The following is a 26,309-nucleotide window of genomic DNA, read 5'->3' on the forward strand; positions in this document are numbered from 1 at the left end:
GAAATTCCTCCTCATTTCTGTCCTAAATGGCCTACCCCTTATCCTTAGACTGTGACCCCTGGTTCTGGACTCCCCGACCATCGGGAACATCCTTCCTGCATCTAGTCTGTCCAGTCCTGTCAGAATGTTATAAGTTTCAATGAGATCACCTCTCATTCTTCTAAACTCCAGCGAGTACAAGCCCAATCGACCCAATCTCCCCTCATACATCATTCCTGCCATCCCAGGTATCAGCCTGGTGAATCTTCGCTGAACTCCTTCCATGGCAAGAACATCCTTCCTCAGATAAGGCGACCAAAACTGCACACAATACTCAAGCTGTGGTCTCACCAAGGCCCTGTATAACTGCAGCAAGACATCCTTGTTCCTGTACTCAAACCTTCTCACTACGAAGGCCAACATGCCATTTGCCTTCTTAACCGCCTGCTGCACCTGCATGCTTACCTTCAGTGACTGGTGCACAAGGACACCCAGGTCTCGTTGCACTTCCCCGTCTCCCAATCTATTGCCATTCAGATAATAATCTGCCTTCCTGTTTTTGCCACCAAAGTGGATAACCTCGCATTTATCCACGTTATATTGCATCTGCCATGCTTCTGCCCAATCACCCAACCTGTCCAAATCATCCTGGAGTTTCTTGGCATCCTCCTCACAGCACACACGCCCACCCAGCTTTGTGTCATCTGCAAATTTGGAGATATTACATCTAGTTCCCTTGTCTAGATCATTAATATATATTGTGAATAGCTGGGGCCCAAGGACCGATCCCTGCGGTACCCCACTAGTCACTGCCTGCCACTCGGAAAAAGACCCATTTATTCCAACTCTTTGCTTTCTGTCTGCCAACCAGTTCTCTATCCAAGTCAATACCTTGCCCCCAATCCCATGTGCCTTAACTTTACACACTAATCTCTTATGCGGGACCTTATCGAAAGCCTTCTGAAAGTCCAAATACACCACATCCACTGTTACACCATTGTTCAAAAAAGGGTGTAAAGATAAACCCAGCAATTACAGGCCAATCAGTTTAACCTCAGTAGTGGGGAAGCTTTTAGAAACAGTAATCAGGGACAAAATTAACAGTCACTTGGATAGCTGTGGATTAAGTAAGGAAAGCCAGCACGGATTTGTTAAAGGCAAATTGTGTTTAACCAACTTGATTGAGTTTTTGATGAGGTAACAGAGAGGGTTGATGAGGGTAATATGGTTGATGTAGTGTACATGGATTTCAAAAAGGCGTTCGACAAAGTGCCACATAATAGGCTTGCCAGCAAAGTTGAAGCCCATAAAATAAAAGGGATAGTGGCAGCATGGATACGGAATTGACTAAATGACAGGAAACAGAGATTAGTGGTGAACGGTTGTTTTTCAGACTGGAGGAACGTATACAGTGGTGTTCCCCAGGGGTCGGTTCTAGGACCACAGCTTTTCTTGATATATATTAATGACTTGGCTGTGAGTGTACAGAGCACAATTTCAAAATTTGCAGATGACACATAACTTGGAAGTATAGTGAAAAGTGAGGAGGAGAGTGATAGATTTCAGGAAGACATAAACAGGCTGGTGAAATGGACGGACACATGGCAGATGAAATTTAACACAGAAAAGTGTGACGTGATACATTTTGGTAGAAAGAATGAGGAAAGGACATATAAACTAAATGGTACAATCCTAAAGTGGGTGCATGAACAGAGAGACCTGGGGGTATATGTGCACAAATCATTGAAGGTGGCAGGGCAGGTTGAGAAAGCAGTTAAGGCCTTTGGGATCCTGGGCTTCATAAATAGAGGTATAGAGTACAAAAGTGTGGCAATTATGATGAATCTGTATAAAACACTAGTTCGGCCCCAACTGGAGTACTGTGTCCAATTCTGGGCACCACACTTTGTGAAGGAATAAGAAAAATAACCTAGTCAGAAAAATACACCATTCTATGTAAGAATTCTGGTCTTATTAAAACATGACAAACTGGGTCTGGAAATCTAGAAACCTAACGATGAAAAAGCTGTGATAGCATTCTGGCTATTGAGATAAGATAAGTTGTTGACACTGAATCAATAACCTTATTGAAACAGAAGGTTAAAGGCTCCTGAAGTCTGAATCTTTGGGAACAAGACAATAATTACCCGGTACAGGAAACTCTCGATTTACCGGCACCTAAATAACTGGAAATCTCTGTTAACTGGCAAAATTCAAGAGTAGGTTCAGGTAAGTTTTACTTCATATTAGTGGCCGTTCCTGGATCTGTGGCTGTGTAACCAGGGTTCCTGCACCTGTTGCTAAGCAACAGGGACACCTGGATCTTGTGGCCGGGGTTCCTGCACCTGTTGCTAAGCAACAGGGACGCCTGGATCTTGTGGCTGGGGTTCCTGCACCTGTTGCTAAGCAACAGGGATGCCTGGATCTTGTGGCCAGGGTTCCTGCACCTCAACAGGGAAGCCTGGATCTGTTGCTGTGTACGGGGCTCTCGTACCTTTTACTATACCTCACTGTAATCCGGACTTTTTGATAAACCGGCACCATGCCCATCCCGTCGGTGCCAGATAAAAAAGAGTTTCCTGTACAAGGTATTCTAATTTACACCTCGTAAAGGAGCACATAAAAGTAACAAACATCTGCCTTCATAAAAATGATACCAAGTAAAGCTGATTACGCCGTTTTTTTATGATAAGCTTAGCACACCTAAAGGTGAGACATGGTTCTGTAGTGCTACCAGCTGAGATGACTGTAAGAACTGCAGGGGTCAGCAGAAAAATGACTAGAGATAATTAGCTTACATCAGCAGAAAACCTTAAAGGAAATACTACTGGAAAAGTGTATAAATATTGAACTCTCAAATGGGATAATAGACTCGCTTAAAAGGGCAAAGCGATTCTCGGCTTCAAAACTAGCTCTATAAGTCTACAACTCTGTACCTCGGTGATCAAGGTACTCTATTTGATTTTGGTGGATATCCTGAATAAACTTTAAGAACTGTAAAACTGTTGCGAAGTTAAGATTTGAGAGTAAGGATCTCTGATAAGATTATAAAGCTTTCTCTTTTTGGAACTGTTAATGTTGCGATTGACTCACCAGCTGTAAATTATATGTCGGTTCTTTAATAAATCTATATATTTTTAGAATTGTCTCACATAATACTTCTGTATCAAACTCGCAAACTCAATCTCTGTACACTCTTTGGTGAGGAGTTGCAAAATTCTGGGAGAGTTTTCCGGACCCTCATAATATCCGGAACGTTACAGTCTAGCTAAACTTATTAAAAGTGCTATCTGGAGGACGGTAACATTTTCAGGTTGTTCCTTTCCTTTAGGGAGAGATAGTCCGGACCTTTAGACCCAATTATGCGTCTAGGATTCGGTTACCTCAAACTTTAGTTGAAAGTGAACGTCTGAGTAATATGCCTGATTTGGGGTAGCCCTAAAATCCTTTCAACTTTAGGAAGGATGTGAAGGCCTTAGAGAAGGTGCAGAAAAGATTTACAAGAATGATTCCAGGAATGAGGGACTTCGTTCGTTACTTTGATAGTTCAGTTATGTTGATAGGCTGGAGAAGCTGGGGTTGTTCTCCTTGGAGCAGAGAAGATTGAGAGGAGATTTGATAGAGGTGCTCAAAATCATGAGGGGTCTAGACAGAGTAGATAGAGAGAAACTGTTCCTGTTGGCAGAAGGGTCGCGAACCAGAGGACACAGATTTAAAGTGATTGGCAAAAGAACCAAAGGCGACGTAAGAAAAAACTTTTTTACGCAGCGAGTGGTTAAGATCTGCAATGCACTGCCTGAAAGGGTGGTGGAGGCAGACTCAATCTTATCTTTCAAAAGGGAGTTGGATAAGTACCTGAAAGAAAATAATTTGCAGGGCTACAGGGAAAGGGCAGAGGAGTGGGACTAGCTGAGAGTTGGCATGGGCTCGATGGGCCGAATGGCCTTCTGTGCTGTAACCATTCTATGATTCTATGATTCTTTGAGTGAAATTAGGAAACGCTTCTACATACAAAGGGTGGTAGAGGTTTGGAACTCTCTTCCGCAAACGGCAATTGATGCTAGATCAAATTGTTAATTTTAAATCTGAGATCGATAGATTTTTGTTAACCAAAATTATTAAGGGATATGGGCCAAAGCCGGGTATGTGGAGCTAGGTTGCAGATCAGCCATGATCTCATTCAATGGTGGAACAGGCTCGAGGGGTTAAATGGCCTACTTCTGTTCCTATGTTCCATATTCCTGTGCACCGTCCAAATAAAACAGGTGCAGTAGTTCTTTGTGAGTTCCCTTCAGCATTTTTAGAAAATCTGGTTGCACCCATATTTTTTCCCCTGAAAGAGAACTTCAGCGAGGATATTTCAGAGTGGGAACTTCCTTTGCTTTCCTCACTCTCCCATCTTGCTGTGATAAAAATGCCTGCATAGGCCGGGGCCGGATCTCAGCTTCAGCTTCCATGCCCAGCATTGGATCCCCCCATAACACTTAATGGCATCTGATAGCAAACAGCTGTTGGCTGTCTGACAGTGGGGAACTGGGACCTCTGGGAGCAATCTAACTCCTCCAAACCCTGCCTCTTCATGAGATAGATATTGAAAATTAATCCACAGGTGTGTGTGTGTGTGTGTGTGTTTATATATATAGTATATATATATATTAAAATTGCATCTTTTTCTTCTAGTAAATATATCGGAAGTGTGATCTTTGTGACTTTAATGGGAAAAAAAGCAACAACTGAAGGTGCGGTGGTCCATGGCTCAGTGGGTAGCACTCTCGCCTCTGAGTCAGAAGGTTATGGGGGAAAAATTCAGTTGGTTTGCGCCTCCCGTTAGCGCCTTAAGAGGGCGCTAATGGAGTGCAAAGCAACTAGCACCCGGGCAAGGCGATATCTGCGCCACTCGCGGAATTGACCGGACATTTTGTGGTGGCGCTAAACAATACCGCCCGATCTCCTGCGCACGCAGATCTTGACATCATTCGAGCGTGCAACACCCTTGTGGCACCCCGGAATGGAAATTGAGTGGCACCCCCTCCTTTCCGCCTGGCGCAACCAACGACAGGTAGACTGGAACGCTTCCCAGTCGATGTGGGGCTGGGGGGGGGGTGCTATTTAAAGGGGGCCTCTTCCTGGCTTTTTGTGTGGTAGACATTTTTGCACCACTCGTTCTGAGAGAGAGAGAGAGATTTTGAGAGAGAGAGAGACTTCTGCATTGAGTCAACGCTGTGTGAAGTAGTTTTGGCTTCTGACCATAACTTTGCAGGTACTTTGGTTTTTGACCTTCATTACTTTGATTGCCAAGATACTATGGGGGCTGCACTGATTGGGGGTGTCGTCCTGCGCCAGCAGATTCGGAGGGCACAGACGCAGAGGTGCCAATCATTGTTGTGTCGGTACCTTTCTACCTAGACACAATTTAGGACTCAGAACTCAGAGATTCAAACATGAAGTGCTTTATTGGAAGGAAAGGAAGTTCTGGCAAGTTCCGAACAAAGAGAGCTAAACTTAACCGAGAGAATACCCAACCATTTATCTCCTGTGACAGCGCCACCACAGGTGAGAGGAGAACACACAACAGAACACACAATACATAACATTTCCTCCCCTCTTAAATGGAAGGTCCACATTATTCCTCAATAGGTAAGTTACTTTCAATACACTCAACTAACCTAGGGTAGAGGTAGACTGCCTCAAACCCTGACTTTACCCTGGAGTTTATTCTGCCCCAGTCTTGTGGGTAAGTCACTAAGCCTACAGATCCAAGCGTCTTGGAGGCCGCCGCTCTCTGACAGGATACCGGCGGTCATCGCTGGCTTCCACAGCAGTAGGCATTGACACAGGCCTGGATGGAGAAGGTGCCTGTGTCAGTTGAAAGTCAGGAGTTTGCACAGGTGGAACAGTCTCTTTGACTTCCTGTGTTGGAGAAGAGCACTGTGGCAAAGGATGCTGGTTTGCGGTATCATTCGGAAGCAGTTCAGGCCAACCAGCCATTGGCGCCTCTGTGGCTGTCTGCTCCTAGCAACAGTTGATCTGTGTGTCTTCTCCAGACGACGTCCTCAGCAGTCTCAACCGTGTAAGACACAGGGCCCGTCTGCGCAATCACCGTAGCAGGAACCCATTTCGGTCCAGTGTTGTAGTTTCGAGCTAGGACATGCTCTCCCGGATGAAACCGTCTCTCCTTGGCTCTTTTCTCTCTCTTTTCAACTTGAGCTTGTTGTTGACGATGGACAACCTGCTCTGCCCTTGGAGGTTTGAGTAAGTCAAAACTTGTCCGCAACTGCCTCTTCATCATGAGCGAAGCGGGGGAAGTTTTGGTTGTGGTATGCGGCTCGTTCCTGTAGGACAACAGGAAGCTGTTCAGACGTTGGTGGATTGAGCCCTGACCTTGCGATGCCTTCAAGGCGTGCTTCAAAGTTTGCACGAACCTTTCTGCCTGGCCGTTAGTAGAGGGATGATAGGGCGCAGACCTGATGTGTTGGACACCATTCACATGCAGGAAGGTTGCAAACTCCTGTGATACAAATTGTGGACCATTGTCACTTACGAGTTGTTCCGGTGAGCCATAACGGCTGAACATCTCACCAAGTTTCTCAATTGTTTTCTCTGCCGTGGTAGACCTCATCACAGCGACCTCCGGCCACTTGCTACGAGCGTCCACAACCACCATAAACATCTTCCCTTCGAAAAGACCGGCGAAGTCCACATGTACTCGCTGCCACACTTCTGCAGGCCAATCCCAGGGGTGTAGGGTTGCCAGCTGTGGAACATTCCGGACCCTTTGACATAGGGAACATGTTTTGGCTTTCTCCTCAATATTCCCATCGAGACCTGGCCACCAGAAGTAGCTTCTTGCCATTTCCTTCATCCGAACCATCCCACTGTGGCCTGTATGAAGTTGTTGCAGTATAGGTTCCCTCAGAGGTGGCGGAATGATGACACGGCGTCCCCAAAGAAGACAACCTGCCTGGACGGAGAGCTCATTTCTTTTTGAAACGTAAGGTTTCAAACTAGGAGAATCTCCTATCGCTCTCCCTCGAATGACATCGTCCATTACCTCAGACAGGACTGGATCGTTGCGGGTGTACCTTCGCACCTGAACGGCAGTGACAGGTGCTCCCTCCACTTGTCTAAAGTAGAAGATGTCTATCTGACGAGGCTCTGGGGGAGTAACAGGCAAGGGTAGCCTCGAGAGACCGTTTGCGTTGCCGTGCAAGTCTGATTTGCGATATTTGACGTCGTATGTGTGTCCTGACAACAGTAAAGCCCACCTTTGCATCCTGCTTGCAGCGAGAGATGGAATTCCGGTGTGGGGCCCGAAGATTGAAGTCAATGGACGGTGGTCTGTCAGGAGTGTGAACCTTCTCCCAAACAGGTACTGATGAAATTTTCGAATTCCAAAAACGATTCCCAAGGCCTCGCACTCGATCTGCGCATAGTTACTCTCGGCCTTGTTCAAGGTGCGTGATGCGAAGGCGATAGGTTTCTCTTCACCCGAAGGCATGATGTGGGATATGACTGCTCCCACACCATATGGTGATGCATCACATGCTAGCTGCACGGGTAGCTTTGGGTCGAAGTGTGTCAGGACCTCCGAATTCAGCAATGCTTTGTTTGCTTGGGCGAAAGCTTCGTTGCACAGTTCAGTCCATTTCCATGTTTTGCCTTGACATAGCAACTGATGTAACGGCTTCAGCAATGTTGCTAAGTCTGGAATAAACTTCCCATAGTAGTTAAGTAGCCCCAGAAATGAACGTAACTGGCTCACATTCTGGGGTGCTGGGGCCTCCACGATTGCCTTGACCTTTGGCGGCGCCTTATGCAGGCCAGTAGCGTCAATCACATGCCCCAGGTACTCAACTGAAGACTGAAAGAATTCACATTTGTCTTTACGAACTCTGAGTCCGTACTCTTTCAGTCGTTGTAGTGTCGCATCCAAGTTCAGAAGATGATCCTCCTCATTTGTCCCAGTGACAAGGATGTTGTCCAGGTAGCACTGGACTCCTGGCAGTCCACTCAAAATCTGACCCATTGCCCTTTGGAATAAAGCAGGGGCCGACGTAATTCCAAACGGAAGGCGGCAGTACCTGTATAGCCCCTTGTGTGTCACAATTGTCAGCAGCTCCTTTGATTTGTCATCGACATGCATTTGTAGATAAGCCTGGCATAAGTCTATTTTGCTGAACTTTTGCCCTCCGGCCAGGCCCGTAAAAAGATCATCAATGAGGGGAAGAGGGTACTTTTCCACAGACAGCACCGGGTGAATAGTCATGGCCGGACGGAGGAGGGCCAACAGGCCTCTGTACAGGAGACCTTACCCTCCCAGGGTATATCGCCAACAATTCTCCTACATTAATATGTCTGAGGAGCAGTGTTTGCACAGGCTGCGCTTCAGCAAGGAGGTGGTCACTGAGCTCTGCCACCTGCTGCAGCCTCAACTGAGGAGCAGGACGTCTCTGTCGGTGGCAGTGAAGATAACAGTGGCTCTCAACTTTTATGCCACCGGCTCATTTCAATCAGCTACTGGGGACATCACCAATATCTCCCAGTTCGCGGTCCATTGCTGCATCCGTTAGGTCACAAATGCCCTCTATAAAAGGAGACGCCAGTACATCACTTTTCCCATGACCCCAGACACCCAGCATGAATGCACTATGGGCTTTGCAAGGATAGCGGCCTTCCCCATGGTGCAGGACGCCATTGCCTGCACGCATGTGGCTTTGCGTGTTCCGCATGAGAATGCAGAGGATTTCTGCAACCGAAAGGGGTTCCATTCCTTAAACGTGCAGTTGGTCTGTGACCACAGACAGCTGATACTTGCTGTCAATGCCTGCTATCCTGGCAGCAGCCACGATGCATACATCCTGCACCAGACTACTGTGGCAGAACTTTTCCAGGCACCGCATCACCCAGGTGGTTGGCTTCTCGGGGACAAGGGATATCCACTGTGCACCTGGCTGATGACACCGCTCCGTATGCCCAACACCCCTGCTGAGCTGCGGTACAACGAGAGCCATCAAGCTAACAGGAACATCATTGAGCACATAATCGGCGTGCTCAAGCAAAGGTTCCGCTGTCTGGACCATTCTGGAGGAGCCCTGCAGTACTCGCCCGAGCAAGTCTCCCACTTCGTTGTTGTGTGCTGCATGCTGCATAACCTGGCAATCCTCAGGACCCAGCCAATGCCACCAGGTCTTGGAGCACCACCAGAGGAGGAGGAGGATGATCATCAGCAGCACCAAGGCGGGAAGGAGGCACACAATGTAGAAACTGGAAGGGCCGTCCGTCAACAGCTGATAGCAAGCCGCTTCTAGGCCCCTGCTGAGGAAATGGCTTCTACCATTGAGAACAACATGAATGAAACCAACCCGCAACCCCGAAGCCGGCCAAGGCAACAATGATTGCAAAGACCAAACATGTACATTTTGAATACAAAAACTTATTTATTTTACAAACTCTGTGTGAGTCATATCTGCATGACAAACTAATAGAAAGAAACACAAAAAAAACAGTCATTAACATAACTGGTTCTCACAACCTGGAGATAATGTCCAAAACACTAAATAAAAATTGACCATGAACCTCGGCCTTTCATAAAAAAATGAACAACATTTTGTCACACCTCCTACATTTTGCCCTTCGAGGGTGATCTCCTTCCCTTGCGCACTTCCCTCCTTCCCACCCTACTGCTCCTCCGTAATGGGACCCCAGTGGCTGCAGCAAGGCTGGTGGAAGGCTGCTGATTGTCAGAACCTGAGACTGCAGATGCCCTTGAAGGACGGCCTCGACCAGCTCTGGGCCTGGAGGGCCCGGCTGCAGACTGCACCAACTGCATGGGTGGCAGCAGTCTGTCCTACAGGCGGTGGCAAGTGCAGTGGAGAAGTGACAGTGGTGGCAGCAGGAATGCTGTCAACTTGAGAGAGGACAGCAACTCCCTGCTCGACCGACACACTGGCACTCCCACGGGGCAGCACTTCAGCATCCGTAGCAATCTGCTGGAGCACAGATTGCTGGCCTGCTGCAACGCGGTGAGAGCCCCGGGGAAATGTGTCTGAACCAGCGAGGATGGCAGCAGTCAGTGCTCGCGTGGCCTCAATCTGAGTCTGCATGAGAGCAGTCAGAGATGGGGTCATAGCAGCCAGTGACTGAATTGCAGCACTAAGCATTTGTGTGGCATCCGCCTGTGCTACAGCACAGTGCTCCACACCCCTTGCCAGTGATTCCATGGATTTGGGCACCCTTCCCACTGCACCCATGAGCTCAGTGTGCATGTCCACCGCCTGGGTGTTCATTTCAGCGATGAGCCGCTCCTCCTCTGCGTCTAGTGCAGCAGGACTCGCTGGCATACTCTCCCTTCGGGGAGAAGGCCCCCGAGCTTCCCTACCCCCATCGCGTTGCTGCAGCCCGCTGGGTCCTGGAGCTTCACCCTCATCAGACCCTTTCCCCCTGCGCCCCTCCAGAGAAGGCGTGTTCTCAGTGTGGGCATGGGCTTCCTCGGGAGAGGGTGGCGCTGATGGTCCAGCTTCCTCTATCTCCTTGTCTGCAGCTTCACTTCCACTGGCAGCTTGAGGGCCCGTCTCCTCAGCTGGTGAATCACCATCTGAAAGCAGGGAGGTACAAGAGTGGCTTTAGCGTGAGGACAGGGTGGCAGTAAGGGAGGCATGAGTGCAGCAATTTAGTAAGTTGGATTGAAAGTGTCAAAGACTGGTGTTGTGAGGGACAAGTGGAAGGAGAGGGGACAAAAAGGTGATGACCTTACATTGCTGTCCAGAACGGGGTCGGCGTCTCCAGTGGCGATGGGACCGATCACCCGGCTTGCCACAATCCTGTGGACGTGCACCTCAAGATCGCTGAGGGGTTGCAGCTGAAACTGCCCTCCACCCGTCCGTTGCTGCTGTCTCCTATTATGAGATAGCTTGGCCTGCTAGAAAAAGGACGGCGTCTGAGTAAATATACAGCCATGGTCTTGCCTGAAGTGCCACCCATAGTTGAATAGCCCTTACTGTATGCAGCCATGGTCTTGCCTGATGTGCTTCCCATAGTTGAATAGCCCTTACTGTATACAGCCATGGTCTTGCCTGATGTGCCTCCCATAGTTGAATAGCCCTTACTGTATGCAGCCATGGTCTTGCCTGATGTGCCTCCCATAGTTGAATAGCCCTTACTGTATGCAAAGTGTGGAATGTGCGTGTGTGTTTGATGAAAGGGCCATAGGTGTTGGATGAGTGTTCGGCATTGGGGTTTTAAGACCCTCTGGCCATAGAGTGAGGTTGAGATGGAGGGATGGAGAGGTATTGAAAAAAAGGCACTCACCCTGATGACCCGAGTGAGGTCGTTGAACTTTTTTCTACATTGGATATGGGTCCTGGTCACCATGCTCCTGGAGGAGACGTGCTGAGCCACCTCCCTCCACACTCTTCTGTACTCGTGCGGCAAAGGTCTCCTGCCACTCTCTGGGTACAGTATAGATCTTCTGCGCTCCACCGCGCCAACCAGAGCCTCCAAGGCCCGCTCGCTGAAGCGCTGTGCTCGCTCCCTGGCCCTCTCCATAGTCCTTGCCTGCAAGATTTAGCCACAGGTCTGTTCAGGCCGAGATTCAAGGCTCCAATGAGCAGGGTGTGGCTGGAGAGCAAGATCAACCCTCCCCTTTAAGAACTGACCGGCACCAGTGTGTCTGTTCAATCGCTAACTGACAGCACCTGCGCTGCGCCCGTGCTCTGAGGTAGCGCCTCGCTCCTCGGCCTTTGCGCCTTAAGACAGGTGTGTAGCGCCTGATTTAGTGCTCCAATCACCTCCAGGGGCGATAAAAGCCAAGTTTGCTGTCAGTGGCGATAATTAGCGCCAGGCGCTAAATTTTACGCACAGCCGATAACAGCGCCCCAAGCGGGGCGATACTGAATTTCTCCCCCTATGAGTTCACAGACCCCCGTCAGAGACTTGGGCTCAAAAATCTAGGCTGACACTTGTGATGAAATAACTGTGTTCTGATATTTGTACTTGCACTTGTAATGTCTGGAATGTTCCACCAGGGGGAACCACTAATGCTCCTCCCAGGGCCCCCCCCTTCTTCTGGTATGTTCTACCAAGGGCTCGGTCGATGATGGACTCTGTTAACTCTGCCATGATTCTTATTTAATAAAAGGCTTCAGTCTTAAGCTTTAACTTCGGATTCAGGCAGTTATTTGGCACATCAATTTTATTAAATAACAACTTTTGGAAGATGGATCGATTTTTGAAACCAGAGCGTCTGGATATCGATCCCCATTCGGCAGATGCGTCGAAGAAATTTACGCATTGGCTCCGATGTTTTGAACACTTCATCGCGTCATCGACCGATCCGACGGTTAACAAGTTGGGTCTTCTAACCAACTTGGTAAGTCATCAAACTTACTCTATAATTGAAGATATTACTACATATGAAGAGGCCCTCGCAGCTCTTAAAGCCCAGTACCTTAAGTCGGTTAACGAAGTATACGCCAGGTATCTCCTGTCTACTCGCAGGCAATTACCCGAGGAATCTCTGGACGATTTCCTGCAGGACCTTAAGGCTTTGGCTAAGGGTTGCAACTACAAGGCTGTCTCTGCCATAGTGTATCAGGAAGAAGCCATCCGCGATTCTTTCATATCTGGCCTCCGATCTAATTATATTAGACAGAGACTCCTCGAGAACGACTCGTTAGTTTTAAAAACGGTTGTCGCTGCTGCTCGATCGTTAGATGCAGCCCAGAAGAATTCAGAAGTGTATGCATCAGCCCATGCATCTCTCTCAGCCTCGTGTGTTCCGAGTATGGAGGCATCCATAACACCAATGGAGCCCCCACTTAATCCTATTGTTGCGGCTGTGCCCCATGGGTCTAAGTGTTATTTTTGTGGCCAATCTAAACACCCCAGGCAAAGTTGCCCAGCCAGAGAGGCTACCTGTTTTAAATGTAAGAAACGGGGACATTTTAGTAAAGTGTGTAAGGGTAATCCTGTACCCGATGTCTTCTCTGCTGCCACCTATCGTTTTACTCTAGCCTCGGCTACGGTTGACCAGACCATACCGTGTTCCTTGTCAAAATCTATGATGGACATTAAGATTAATGGTCATCCTACTGGGTGTTTGATAGACTGTGGCAGTACTGAAAGTTTTATACACCCCAACCTTGTTAACTCCTGTTCATTGAAGGTGTATCCTACTCGAAGTGAAATTGTGATGGCGTCCAAATCCCTTACTTCGGAGGTAACTGGATATTGTAAAGTCACATTGACCGTTAAGGATACGGAGTATAAGGACTTTAAACTCCTCATATTACCTCAGTTGTGTGTGAACTTAATATTAGGCTTGGACTTCCAGTGTCAGCATGAGAGCGTTACCCTTAAGTATGGTGGATCCCAGCCTCCGCTCACAGTCTGCGGCCTTTCTCCTTTAAACGTAAGCCCGCCTTCTTTGTTTGCGAACCTTGCTCCTAATTGTAGACCTATAGCGACTAAGAGTCGACGGTATAGTTCAGAAGATAAAACATTTATAAAAGAGGAAGTGGAAAGGCTTCAACGGGAGGGAATCATCGAACACAGTGGTAGCCCGTGGCGTGCCCAGGTGGTGGTGGTTAAAACTAGAGAAGAAAAGACTTGTGGTCGATTATAGCCAGACTATAAACTTGTATACCCAATTAGACGCCTATCCTTTGCCTCGTATTTCTGAGATGGTGAACCAGATAGCTCAGTACCGCGTGTTCTCCACCATTGATTTAAAGCCTGCCTACCATCAACTCCCCATCAAAATAGAAGACCGACCTTATACGGCCTTCGAAGCTAATGGGCGCCTGTTCCAATTCCTTCGGGTGCCCTTTGGAGTGACGAATGGGGTATCCGTCTTCCAACGGGAGATGGATCGTATGGTGGATGAATACGCATTGGAAGCAACATTCCCGTACCTGGACAATGTTACCATCTGTGGGCGTGACCAACGGGAGCATGATCAAAATCTCGCGAAGTTCCTAGAGACTGCAAAGAGGTTAAACCTGACCTACAACGAAAACAAGTGTACCTTCAATACTACACGTTTGTGTATTCTTGGTTGCGTTGTGGAGAATGGGGTAATCGGGCCAGACCCTGAAAGATTACGCGCACTTAAGGAATTACCTTTACCTCACACTGTAAAAGCCTTAAGAAGGTGTCTGGGATTCTTCTCGTACTATGCCCAGTGGGTGGCTAGCTACTCAGATGAAGTCCGACCTCTTATTAAGTCGACGTCTTTTCCACTATCGGCGGAAGCTCAGGAGGCTTTCCTTAATATCAAACGGGACATTGAGAAGGCAGTGGTATGTGCCGTGGATGAGAAGATCCCATTTCAAGTGGAAAGTGATGCATCTGATTTTGCGTTGGCAGCAACTCTTAACCAAGCTGGTAGACCAGTAGCCTTCTTCTCTCGTACATTGCAAGGACCAGAAGTTCGACATTCTTCAGTGGAAAAGGAGGCACAGGCAATTATTGAAGCAGTCAGGTATTGGAGACATTATCTCGCTGGCCAACGTTTTACGCTCATTACTGACCAGCGATCTGTGGCCTTTATGTTCAACACTAAGCAGAGAGGCAAGATCAAAAATGATAAGATTTTAAGATGGCGAATAGAACTGTCAACATATGACTATGATATTCAGTACAGGCCTGGAGTATTTAATGAGCCATCGGATGCTTTGTCACGAGGAGTATGTGCTAGTCTAGGTACAGATAAGCTTCAAAGTCTCCACGATGCACTCTGCCACCCTGGGGTTACCAGAATGAACCACTTCATTAAGTCCCACAATCTACCCTACTCTATTGAGGAGGTCCGGACAATGACCAGAACCTGTCATGTTTGTGCTGAATGCAAACCCCGCTTCTATAAGCCGTCCGAGCCAGCTCATCTTATTAAAGCAACTCGACCATTTGAGCGTTTGAGTCTCGATTTTAAAGGTCCCCTTCCATCGAGCGACCGTAATGTCTATTTTCTTAATATTATAGACGAGTACTCTCGGTTCCCTTTTGTTATCCCCTGTCCGGATGTGACTAGTGCTGTTGTAATTAAATGCCTCTGCCAACTGTTTTCCTTGTTCGGCATGCCTAACTATATACATAGTGATAGGGGTTCTTCCTTTATGAGCGAAGAATTACGACAGTTTTTGCTATCGAAGGGGATTGCAACGAGTAGAACTACCAGCTATAACCCTCGTGGTAATGGGCAGGTCGAGAAAGAAAATGCGACAGTGTGGAAGGCTATCATACTGTCTCTGAAGTCACGAGGCCTGCCGACCTCTCGCTGGCAGGATGTCCTGCCAGACGTGCTGCATTCCATAAGGTCTCTTTTGCGTACAACGACGAATGCCACCCCTCATGAAAGGATGTTTAGTTTTCCAAGAAAAGCTACTAATGGAGTATCGTTACCCACATGGTTGACGACCACGGGCTCTGTGTTGTTGCGCAGACATGTGAGAGGCCACAAGACTGATCCACTGGTGGAGGAAGTACAACTCCTCCATGCTAATCCCCAGTATGCGTATATTCAATATTCGGATGGGCGAGAGGATACGGTCTCTATTAAAGATCTTGCACCTGCTGGAGCTTGAAAAGAGTTAGACTCTGAGAGTAGAGTTTTCAATCGTGGTATTGGACCTTCAGAGACACAAACCCTCAGTGTGGAAAATACTGATGATTCTGGGAATTTGAATGAACCGGAGTTAGTACTCCGGGAGGAGCCTCAGCAAGAGTTACGTCGTTCCCAGAGGATTATCAGACCACCTGACAGACTGAATCTATAGCAGTGGGTGAATGTGATGAAATAACTGTGTTCTGATATTTGTACTTGCACTTGTAATGTCTGGAATGTTCCACCAGGGGGAACCACTAATGCTCCTCCCTGGCCCCGCCCTTCTTCTGGTATGTTCTACCAAAGGCTCGGTCGATGATGGACTCTGTTAACTCTGCCATGATTCTTATTTAATAAAAGGCTTCAGTCTTAAGCTTTAACTTCGGATTCGGGCAGTTATTTGGCACATCAACACTCTAGTGCCAGTACTGAGGGAAAGCTGTACCGTTAGAGGTGCCATCTTTTGGATAAGATGTTAAACCGAGATCCCATCTGCTCTCTCAGGTGGATGTAAAAGATCCAACGGCACTATTTTGGAGAAGAGCTGGAGTGTTATCCCCGGTGTCCAGGACAATATTTATCCTTCAGTCAACATCACTAAAAAGCAGATTATCTGGTCATTATCACATTGCTGTTTGTGGGTGATTGCTGTGCACAAATTGGCTGCTGTGTTTCCTACATTACAACAGTGACTGCACTTCAAAAAGTACTTAATTGGCTGTAAAGCGCTTTGGGGCGTCCGGTGGTCATGAAAGGTGCTATATAAATGCAAGTCTATCTTTCTTTCATGGTGGGGTGGAAAAAGTGAAGGGTGCACGCTGGGTCAAAATTGGAGGAGCGCAGTTATAAAGCAAACCATACCTGACGTGGCAGTGTTTTACTCTGTATTCAATCCAATCGGGGCCAAGGCTATGAGTGTGGTGGATCTCCGGTTGGAGGAAGCAGTACACTGTTCCGCCAGGATTCAGCCTTCTTTGTGCCGTAATGAGAAAATGTGGTGGGATAGAAGGGATAGAAATAAGAAAGACTTGCATTTCTGTAGCACCTTTCATGACCAATGGACGTCCCAAAGTGTTTTACGGCCAATAATTTTTTTTTAACGTTTTTTTTTAAGTGTAGTCACTGTTGTAATATAGGAAATGCAGCAGCCAATTTGTGCACAGCAAGCTCCCAGAAACAGCAATGTGATAATGACCAGATAATCTGTTTTAGTGATGTTGATTGAGGGATAAATATTGGCCCCAGGTCACCGGAGAGAACTCCCCTGCTCTTCTTGAAATAGTGCCATGGAATCTTTTACGTCCACCTGAGAAAGCAGACGAGGCCTCGGTTTAACATCTCATCTGAAAGATGGTACCTCTGACAGTGCAGCGCTCCCTCAGCACTTGTACTTCTTGCAATCTAGTATACTGTATTCACTGCTCACGATGTGGTCTCCTCTACACTGGGGAGACCAAACGCAGATTGGGTGACTGCTTTGCGGAACACCTCCGTTCAGTCTGTAAGTGTGACCCTGAGCTTCCGGTCGCCTGTCATTTTAATTCATCGCCCCATTCCCACTCAGACCTCACCGTCCTCGGGCTCTTGCATTGTTCCACGGAAACCCACGTAAGCTCGAGGAACAGCACCTCATCTTTCGATTAGGCACTTTACAGCCTTCCGGACTCAACATTGAGTTCAACAATTTCAGATCATAACCTCGGCCCCTATTACATTTTTATATATATTTTTTATCCACACCTTTGTTTTGTGCCCTGCCCCCTTTTTTTCTCTCCCACGTGGCAGCTGTCTCTCATTCTGCCAGCGCATTTCACACCTAATCCAGAGCTGTCTTTTGTCTCTTTACCAGTCCTATCACCATCTCGTCTCGTTTTGAATACCTCTTAATGTCTCTTCACTTCTCTTTTGTTCTCTCATCCCCATTTCCCAGCCCCCAAACTGGCCTTTTAACCTGTTTCATTTCCTGTGTTTTTTCAGTCCTGACGAAAGGTTTCGACCCGAAACGTTGACTCTATTTCTCTCTCCGCGGATGTTGCCTGGCCTGCTGAGTTTTTCCAGCATTTTCTGTTGTTATTTTACATAGAGGCTTGTTTGGCTGTGGAATAATTGAGTTAGTGACTGAAGAATTGATCATGTCAACACTTAAGAATAGGTTACATAGGTGGTTGAAGTAAAGGGGAATAAATGGATATGGGAACAAGGCAGCCACATAGGATTAGAACTACTGTTGAGGTGGAGGACTAACACCAACATGGACTGATTGGGCCCAACAGCATGTTGCTGTGTTGTAATTTCTATGTCATTCAGGGTAATTATATGTTTGTAATTTGCCCGTTTTAACTTTGTAGCTGTCACAGAGAAGGGCTTCACACGTAAATGGCTGTACAAATTGGAAATTGGAGTGCCCACTGCTCATGATTGTCCAACAAATAATGGTGGACAGAGAACAATCATAGAATCATAGAATATTACGGCACAGAAGGAGGCCATTCAGCCCATCATGTCTGTGCTGGCCGAAAAAGAGCTATCCAGCCTAATCCCATTTTCTAGCTCTTGGTCCGTAGCCCTGTAGGTTACGGCACTTCAAGTGCACATCCAAGTACTTTTTAAACACGGTGAAGGCTTCTGCCTTTTCAGGCAATGAGCTCCTGACCACCACCACCCTCTGGGTGAAAGAATTTCTCAACTCCCCTCTAATACTTCTACCAGTTATTTTGAATCTATGCCCCCTAGTTATTGACCTCTCTGCTAAGGGAAGCATCAAACCTAGCCCTAAGATGGGCAGTAAAACCCAATAGTTTATGTAGTGAAAACATAAAAGAAAAAAATAATTAAAATTTCTATAGCACCTTTCTCATCCTCAGGATGTCCCTCAAAGTGTTTCACAGTCAATTACTTTTTGAGATGTAATTATTGTTGTTATGTAGGCAAATGCAACAGTAAATTTGGACACTGCAAGTTCCCACATATAGCACTAAGATAAATTTGTTTTTAATGGTGTTGGCTGAAGGTGGAATGTTGGCCAGGATGTGAGAACACTGGGCTTCAATATCCCGACAAATATATATACCAGGTGAATCCTTAACCCCGCTTCAGACTCTTGAACACAAAATCTCAGCTGACACTCTAATGTAGTACAGGAAACTTTGGTTTATCTGGAGGTTAACTGTCCGGAATGCTCGAGCCACCAGCAAAATTCAGGAGTCGGTTCAATAAGTTTTTTTTCTTTTCGTTGCTTTTTTTTCACCAGTCAGGCTCTGCAAGGTCTAGCTAAAGCTGTTGCTAAGCAACAGGGTTTGTTGCTAGATATGGAGCTCAAAAGCTTCCGTATGTTTTAACATTAGCGCTGGTTTGTCCACCAGTTTTGATGGGACGGCAACAGCTCGGTCCCGTCGGTGCCGGATAGCACAAAGTTTCCTGTACTGTGGGAGTGCTGCACTGTCGGAGGTGACGTCTTCAGATGAAAGGTTAAACTGAGGCCCCGTCTGTCTTCTTGAGTCCTTTCATTACAGAAATTATTGGGGTTTACTGCCCACCTTGGGTCTAGGTTTGATGCCTAAGTTTGGCTAATCAAACCATCTTACATTACCCAGTTTGGATTAAATTAGGACACCCACAAGCTACTGAGTGAATTAATTATCCAGCAATTGAATAACAAATAATTAATAGATAAAGTTACTTATTGAAATGTGATGTAAGAAAAAGGAGTCTTACCATCAAGTAACTTTAAAGTAAGCTTTAAGTAACTTATAAACACACTATATACAAGAGAGGTCTTTACCATGCCTCTGGTAGAAGCCTCTTACAATACTGAACAGTCCAGTATTTATACCAGTCCAACAGGACGTGACATATGACAGGAAGTGAGGTATGTACACAGTTCATAGTTCATAGTTCACAGTTCACAGGAAGTGATGACATAACTTCCCGGAAGTTATTATTATTATCACATTCTTCCCTCCTGCAGGATTAGGAGGCTGTGGTCTACCTTTTGTTCCGCAGCCGCCGAACAAGGAAGAGTCGCACCCGTTTGGATTCCCGTCGTAGAGGGTCGCTGGTCCGCTTACATGCGGTTGGCCATTGGTCAGAGTCTGTGTGGCCTGGATTGCCCTGTGAAGGGTCGGGGAGATCATGGCTTCGTGTACGAGCCCCAATAGGTTCAAAGTCGGACTGCCTCTGTTCAGAGGGAGGTGCAGAGCTGGTCTGTGGCGGATCAGTACTTTCATGCGCGGTACTGGGAGGGTCGCAACCTTGAGTACGGGGTTCTACCGGCACCAAGCTAGTTGGTGTCCGATCAGGATCCTGGAGAGGGGTACCCGATAGGTCCCAAGAGTTTCCTGGTGAAATGCCATCACCCGATGTCCCACTAGGTCCTGGTGGGCAGGGAGCCAGATCCTGTAATGATACGGTAGATTCTCGGCCGTCGGAATATCGTATGTTTGCATAGGTGGGGTTGGCATCGGTTAGTTCGACCTCGTCTATGAGAGGGTCATTTTTAGACGTCCGAACGTATCTTCGGAGTAATACAGGTCCAGGAGTAGTTAGCCATGACGGGAGTGATGTCCCATGAGATGAGCGACGCTGGAATCCAAAGAACCGCTCATGAGGTGCAGTATTTGTGGCTGTAGAAAGCAGGGACCGTATAGAGTGCAATGCATCCGGAAGCACTGTTTCCCATTGCTGGTCTGGTAGGCCCCGAGATCTTAAAGCGAGACGTACGGAATTCCAGATGATACCGTTATACCTCTCTACCTGCCCATTTCCGATGGGATGGTATGGTGTTGTTTTGCTTGTAGCAATTCCCCGTTCTGAGGGGTAGTCCTTGAGTTCCCTTGACATAAAGGATGGGCCCCGATCTGAGTGAATATAAGCCGGCATGCCACAGAGAGAAAATACCTGCTCAAGGCAGCAGATTACTGTGGACGCCAGCATATTGGAGCAGGGGAAGGCAAACGGAAAACGTGAATATTCGTCGATCATGGTGAGCAAATATGTGTTCCGAGTTGAAGAGGGCACTGGGCCCTTAAAATCGATGCTAAGTCGTTGCATCGGTTGGGTTGCATGTATGAGTATACCATCTGAGGGGCGGAAGAACTGAGGTTTTAATTCCGCACAAAGCCGGCATTCTGAGCATATTTTCTTTACATCTCCAGTGGAAAAAGGGAGATTACGTGATCGTATGAAATGTAGCATGCGCGTAACGCCAGGATGACACAATCCATTGTGGACACCCATGAGAGTAGAGGATGACATAGTGGAGCAGAATGCCCGTGTGAGGGTGTCCGGGGCCACATTCTCCTTGCCAGGCCGATAGAGAATGGTATAACCAAAAGAGGCCAGTTCCATCCTCCAAAGTTGTATTTTATTATTCTTAATTTTGGTTCATTTTCGATTATCACAGAATCACAGAAACCCCACAGTGCAGATAGAGGCCATTTCGGCCCATCGAGCCTGCACCGACACATATCCCACCCGATCCCCGTAACCCCTACACCAACACATATCCCACCCTATCCCCGTAACCCCACGTATTTAATCCCCCTAACACTAAGGGTCAATTTATCATAGCTAATCAACCTAACTCGCACATCTTTGGACTGTGGGAGGAAACCGGAGCACCCGGAGAAAACCCACGCAAACACGGGGAGAATGTGCAATCTCCACACAGACAGTCGCCCGAGGCCAGATTCGAACCCGGGTCCCTGGCGCTGTGAGGCAAGAGTGCTAACCACTATGCCACCGAGCATGAAGGCGACTGATCGTTGGTCCGTGATCAATGTAAAGTGCTGGCGAGCTAGAAAATGGTTCCACTTCCGTACTGCCTCTATGATGGCTGTGGCTTCTTTCTCAACCGGAGGATAATGTAACTCGGCACCTTGTAAGGTCCTGGACATAAATGCTACAGGACGACCTTCCTGATTCAGAGTAGCCGAGATCGCCACCTCCGAGGCATCACATTCAACCACGAAAGGGAGATTGTCATCGATGGAGTGAAGAGCCGCTTTCTCCAACTGTTTTTTGAGAAGGTTAAAGGCTGCAACAGCTGCTGTTCCCAGTGGAAATGATCTAGCATGCAGCAAGGGTTGGAATTTGTCCGAAAAATGAGGAATCCATTTAGCGTAGTATGCAAACAGACCGAGAGCCCGACGTAAAGAAGCCGGATTCTTAGGTGACGGGAGCTCTTGGAGCGGGCGAAGTCTTTCTGGGTCTGGCTTAATGATACCATTGCCTACGCAGTAGCCAAGGATGTTGATGGTCGGTTGCGACTCAACAGATTTGGATTCATTCAGGGTCAAATTACGGCGATGGAGGGCATCCCGAAATTTTTGGAGGTTGGCGTCGTGTTCCTGTTGATCGTGACCTGCAATGGTAATGTTATCAAGATAGGGAAAAGTGTCCCTTAGGTTTTCCTGCTTAACCAGGCCATCCATTGCCCGTTGGAAGACAGCCACTCCATTAGTAACCCCGAATGGGAGGCGACGAAATTGGTACAGCCATCCATTAGCCTCAAAGGCCATGTACTGCTTATCTGAGACCTTCAAGGGTACCTGATGATAGGCACTTTTTAAATCGTAAGTTGAGAACACTTTGTATTCGGCCAGTTTATTAACCATATCATCAATGCGTGGCAATGGGTAGGCGTCCAAGTCGGTATATTGATTGATGGTTTGCGAATAATCGATGCATAGTCGCTGTTTGTGAGGTTTTAGAGGGTTCTTGACAATGACGACTTGAGCCCGCCAGGGCGACGAATATGGTTCGATGATATCCTCTGCTAGAAGTCGAGAGATTTCAGCCGCAATAAAAGATTGGTCTTCCTGATTAAAGCGCCGCGGTTTCGTTATTATTGGTTTGCATCGAGGCGGAATACTGGCAAATAATGAGGGTTCATCAAGTGAAGCTGCTGACAATGCACAAAACGGTAATTTAGATGGTATATTAGAAATAGTAAGTCCGGGTTTGGATCCACCGAACTCAATGGTGAGTTTCTTATGCTGTTTTTGGAAGTCCAGCCCTAAGAGGAGATCACTACATAAGTCCTTGAGCACCGAAAGTCGGGTGGAGGGATACATACGACCATGAAGTGTCATATCAACAACACAAAAGCTGGAGATTCTGGTATTAAGTGATGACTGAGCCATCGCAATTGCCTGGTCCGATGGGAAGACATGTAGTTTCAATTTCGCAACAATCTGTTCCTTAATGAAACTATCAGTACTTCCTGAGTCAATTAAGGCATCTAAGGTATGCCCTTTAATTGAAATTTTCGTGGCTGCATGAGACAGGTTCTGTGGGCAAGCAGCTGTAATTGGTGTCGTTGCACAGAGAGTGGCTAAAACTCTCGGTGTGCTTCTTCGGGAGAGAGCTCGAGAGGAAGCTTGATAGGTCCTAGCTGGAGCATCTTGATAGGCCCTAATTGGGGCAGTTCGGTAGGCCTTAGCTGGATTGGCCCTCGTAGAGGCCCTTGATAGGCAAACTTTAGCAAAGTGTCCTTTTTTTTTGCAATAACTGCAGATTGCATTGCGAGCAGGGCAGGTTTTCCTAGGGTGAAAAGCATCTCCACAAAAGAAGCATTCCTTCCTAGATTGCCAAGAGGCTGCTAAAGTGGGGTCATCCTCCTCTTCTTCATCAGAATTATCAGAATTAGATTCCCCCATGATAGGGTTCACCTGAGACCGCTTGAATTGTCTGGTTGCAGTTACAGCAGCAGATCGAGATCTGGGCAGCTGATAGAGGTCTGCATTTCTCTTTGCCAAATCCAGAGAACAAGCTAGGTCAAAAGCTTTTTGTAGCTCAAGTGTTTTACTTTCTAGTAGACGCTGGCGTATAAATGGAGAGGCAATCCCGCAGATGAAAGCATCACGAATCATTTCTTCGCGGTACAGCTCAGCTGAGGCTGCCTGAAAGTTACAATCTATGTTGAGCCTGCGAAGTTCTTGCAGGAATTCGTTAATTGATTCCCCTGGCCCTTGTTGGGCTGTGGCCAGTAGATGTCTAGCATAGACCTCATTTGGGGTCTTGGCATACAGTTTCTTAAGTGCCCGAATCACCTCATCGTAATTATCCCATTCATCAACATATTCGAACACTTTTGGGGTCACATAGTTGATAAGTATCCTCAATCTAGTAGGAGCATCCGCTTTACATTCATCCAGAAAATTCTCAAAAGTACGGTACCAATGCTTCCATACCCTGCCAGCTGCTGGTGTATTCGGGTCCAAGTCCAGACGAATAGGTCTAAGGATTCTCTCCATGATGGGTGGTTCCCTGGATCCTTAACTCCGAGTTTGTCCGAAGGTCTAGTATTTGTGAGTGTAAATATTTAAGTTACTTAAATTGCTGTAAGAAAAAGGAGTCTTACCATCAAGTAACTTTAAAGTAAGCTTTAAGTAACTTATAAACACACTATATACAAGAGAGGTCTTTACCATGCCTCTGGTAGAAGCCTCTTACAATACTGAACAGTCCAGTATTTATACCAGTCCAACAGGACGTGACATATGACAGGAAGTGAGGTATGTACACAGTTCATAGTTCATAGTTCACAGTTCACAGGAAGTGATGACATAACTTCCAGGAAGTTATTATTATCACAAAATGCATAGCAGAAGTTGTAAAGGCAATTCAGTATTTCACTGTAATTCAAAATTAGCTGCATTTCTATAGTTGGTTATTATAGTTGAAATCAGCGTCTGAGCCTACTGCAATTGGTGATATTACTCTAGGAGTTAATTCTTTACATAGCTGACAAATTAACAGCCTTAGATAACAAGTCTATTGAATAGAGTCTATGTGCTGGTGGTTTGCAATGTTTCCAGAGCTTATACAACCTTGTCCTTATGAGCAGTGTGGTTGAGTTGATTTTCTTCCTCCCCTAGAACAGTGGCGTTAACTTCTGGAGCATCAAGTTGATGAGCCCCTTCGGTGGCGGGATCTGTTCCACTTGGATCCTCTATTCAGCCTGTACCCACCTTACGCATGAGTGACTACATCTGAGCCAACTGCCTGACCTCTCACCTTTCTTGATTTCAGACTTGTACAGCTAAGTAACATACTCATCTAATAAAGATAAAAAGCATCTGCTGAGAGGTATGCTAATCACCTTCTTATAGATCCACTTCAAAGAAAAAACCCTTTCCATTCGATTGACTAACCTGGGTGTGACATGTGACCAAAGGTGTAAATAGTTTCTAATAGCGACATAAATGACCTAGATGACTCAAACTTAATGAGGCACAAATACCTAGGCATACCAAGTTCCTTTTTTACTCTCCTAACTTTTCAATCTTCCTTTCACAAAGGGTCCTACACAGGACCGGATAAAATATGGCACATTAATATTGCACTACCAAGGTAATCCTGACCTCAGTCCATAATGTTGGCTGTTTTCAAGATATTAAGGGGAACAGATAGGGTAGATAGAGAGAAACTATTTCTGCTGGTTGGGGAGTCTAGGACTAGGGGCATAGTCTAACTGTTAGAGCCAGGCCTTTCAGGAGTGAAGTTAAGAAACACTTCTACACACAAAGGGTGGTAGAAGTTTGGAACTCTCTTCCGCAAACAGCAATTGATGCTAAATCAATTGTTAATTTTAAATCTGAGATTTTTGTTAACCAAAGGTATTAAGAGATATGGGGCAAAGGCGGGTATATGGAGTCAGAGCACAGATCAGCCATGATCTTATTGAATGGCAGAACAGGCTCAAGGGGATAAATGGCCGACTCCTGTTCCAACGTTTTATCACTTGTAGGGAATGTTCTGTTTAAATAAACATCTTCCTGATTTTAATGGGGGTGATTTTGCCAATGGGGAGCATTTGGAGGCGGGACTCCCACTTGTCGGGTTTCAGTCCCGCCTCCATCAACTTCTGGCTAACCCACGCTATTTTCCCTTGATTGACCTTGTTAAGCCCACCCAGTGTGTTTAGCAGGCCAATTAAGGGAAAGCCGGTTGCACAGAATGTCAACATAAGACGTTTCAAATTTTCATCGTTTGACAGCTCTGTGAAGCTGTCAAACAGTGACATTCTCTGTAGTTTGATGAGGTCTTGAATTCAAGACCTCATTAAACCTCTTTCTTTTGCAGAAATGAGATGGTTGTTGCATTGGAGAATGCAACGGCCATCTGTCATCTCTACCGCGGAGGTGCGAGACTCTCCGCATCCCCACCGACTGAAGCCTGCAGGAAGAAACAAAGGTAAGTCCACTTTTGCTAACACTTTGCACTTACCTCAGATACTCACCTCTCCACACTTGCACCCATCACTTACCTTCACAGCGCACTTTTGAACCCCTCTGACCCCCGCAGACCCACTACTTGCCTCGCTAACCTGGCGGGGTTCAGAGCCTTCAGGAAGCCCGCACTTGTGTGGGCAAAATGGTGATAAGCCTATTTTCTGTTAACAGGCAGTTAAGTGTCTGTAATCCCTTCCCGCCTCCAAGGAGATGGGACCTGGCGTGGGACGGCTACCCGCCTCCTGGCAAGATGGCACAGGGGCGGGTTGGGCACCCGCCCCCAAATTCTGCCATTTTCCCGGCAGTTCCGCCTCCATACCTGCCTCCCCAGGCCTGGCAAGATCGCGCCCAAAGAAAACCAACATCATGATTTTTCAAAAAAGGCCCAGGTGTCAGGAAAACAAATACCAGTTTACTCTCAGTGATACCATCATAGGACACACTATGAGCTACACTTACCTTGGTCTAACCATTACAGCATCAGGGAGCTTCAG

At 46.9% G+C, this 26,309-nt stretch overlaps 1 long non-coding RNA gene across 1 annotated transcript in view; it reads left to right on the plus strand.

Moving 5' to 3' along the window:
* The window catches only part of LOC147120870 (uncharacterized), an 88,363-nt gene extending 63,300 nt beyond the window's left edge, over positions 1 to 25,063 (plus strand). The window contains exon 3 of the long non-coding RNA XR_015075356.1: positions 24,460 to 25,063. This is a non-coding gene — a long non-coding RNA (uncharacterized LOC147120870). The remainder of the gene's footprint in view (positions 1 to 24,459) is intronic.
* Positions 25,064 to 26,309: the final 1,246 nt, after the last annotated feature.

This window comes from Somniosus microcephalus, chromosome 3, assembly GCF_052327205.1.
Source record: "Somniosus microcephalus isolate GS21.2 chromosome 3, FLI_Smic_1.0, whole genome shotgun sequence".
NCBI lineage: Eukaryota > Metazoa > Chordata > Chondrichthyes > Squaliformes > Somniosidae > Somniosus > Somniosus microcephalus.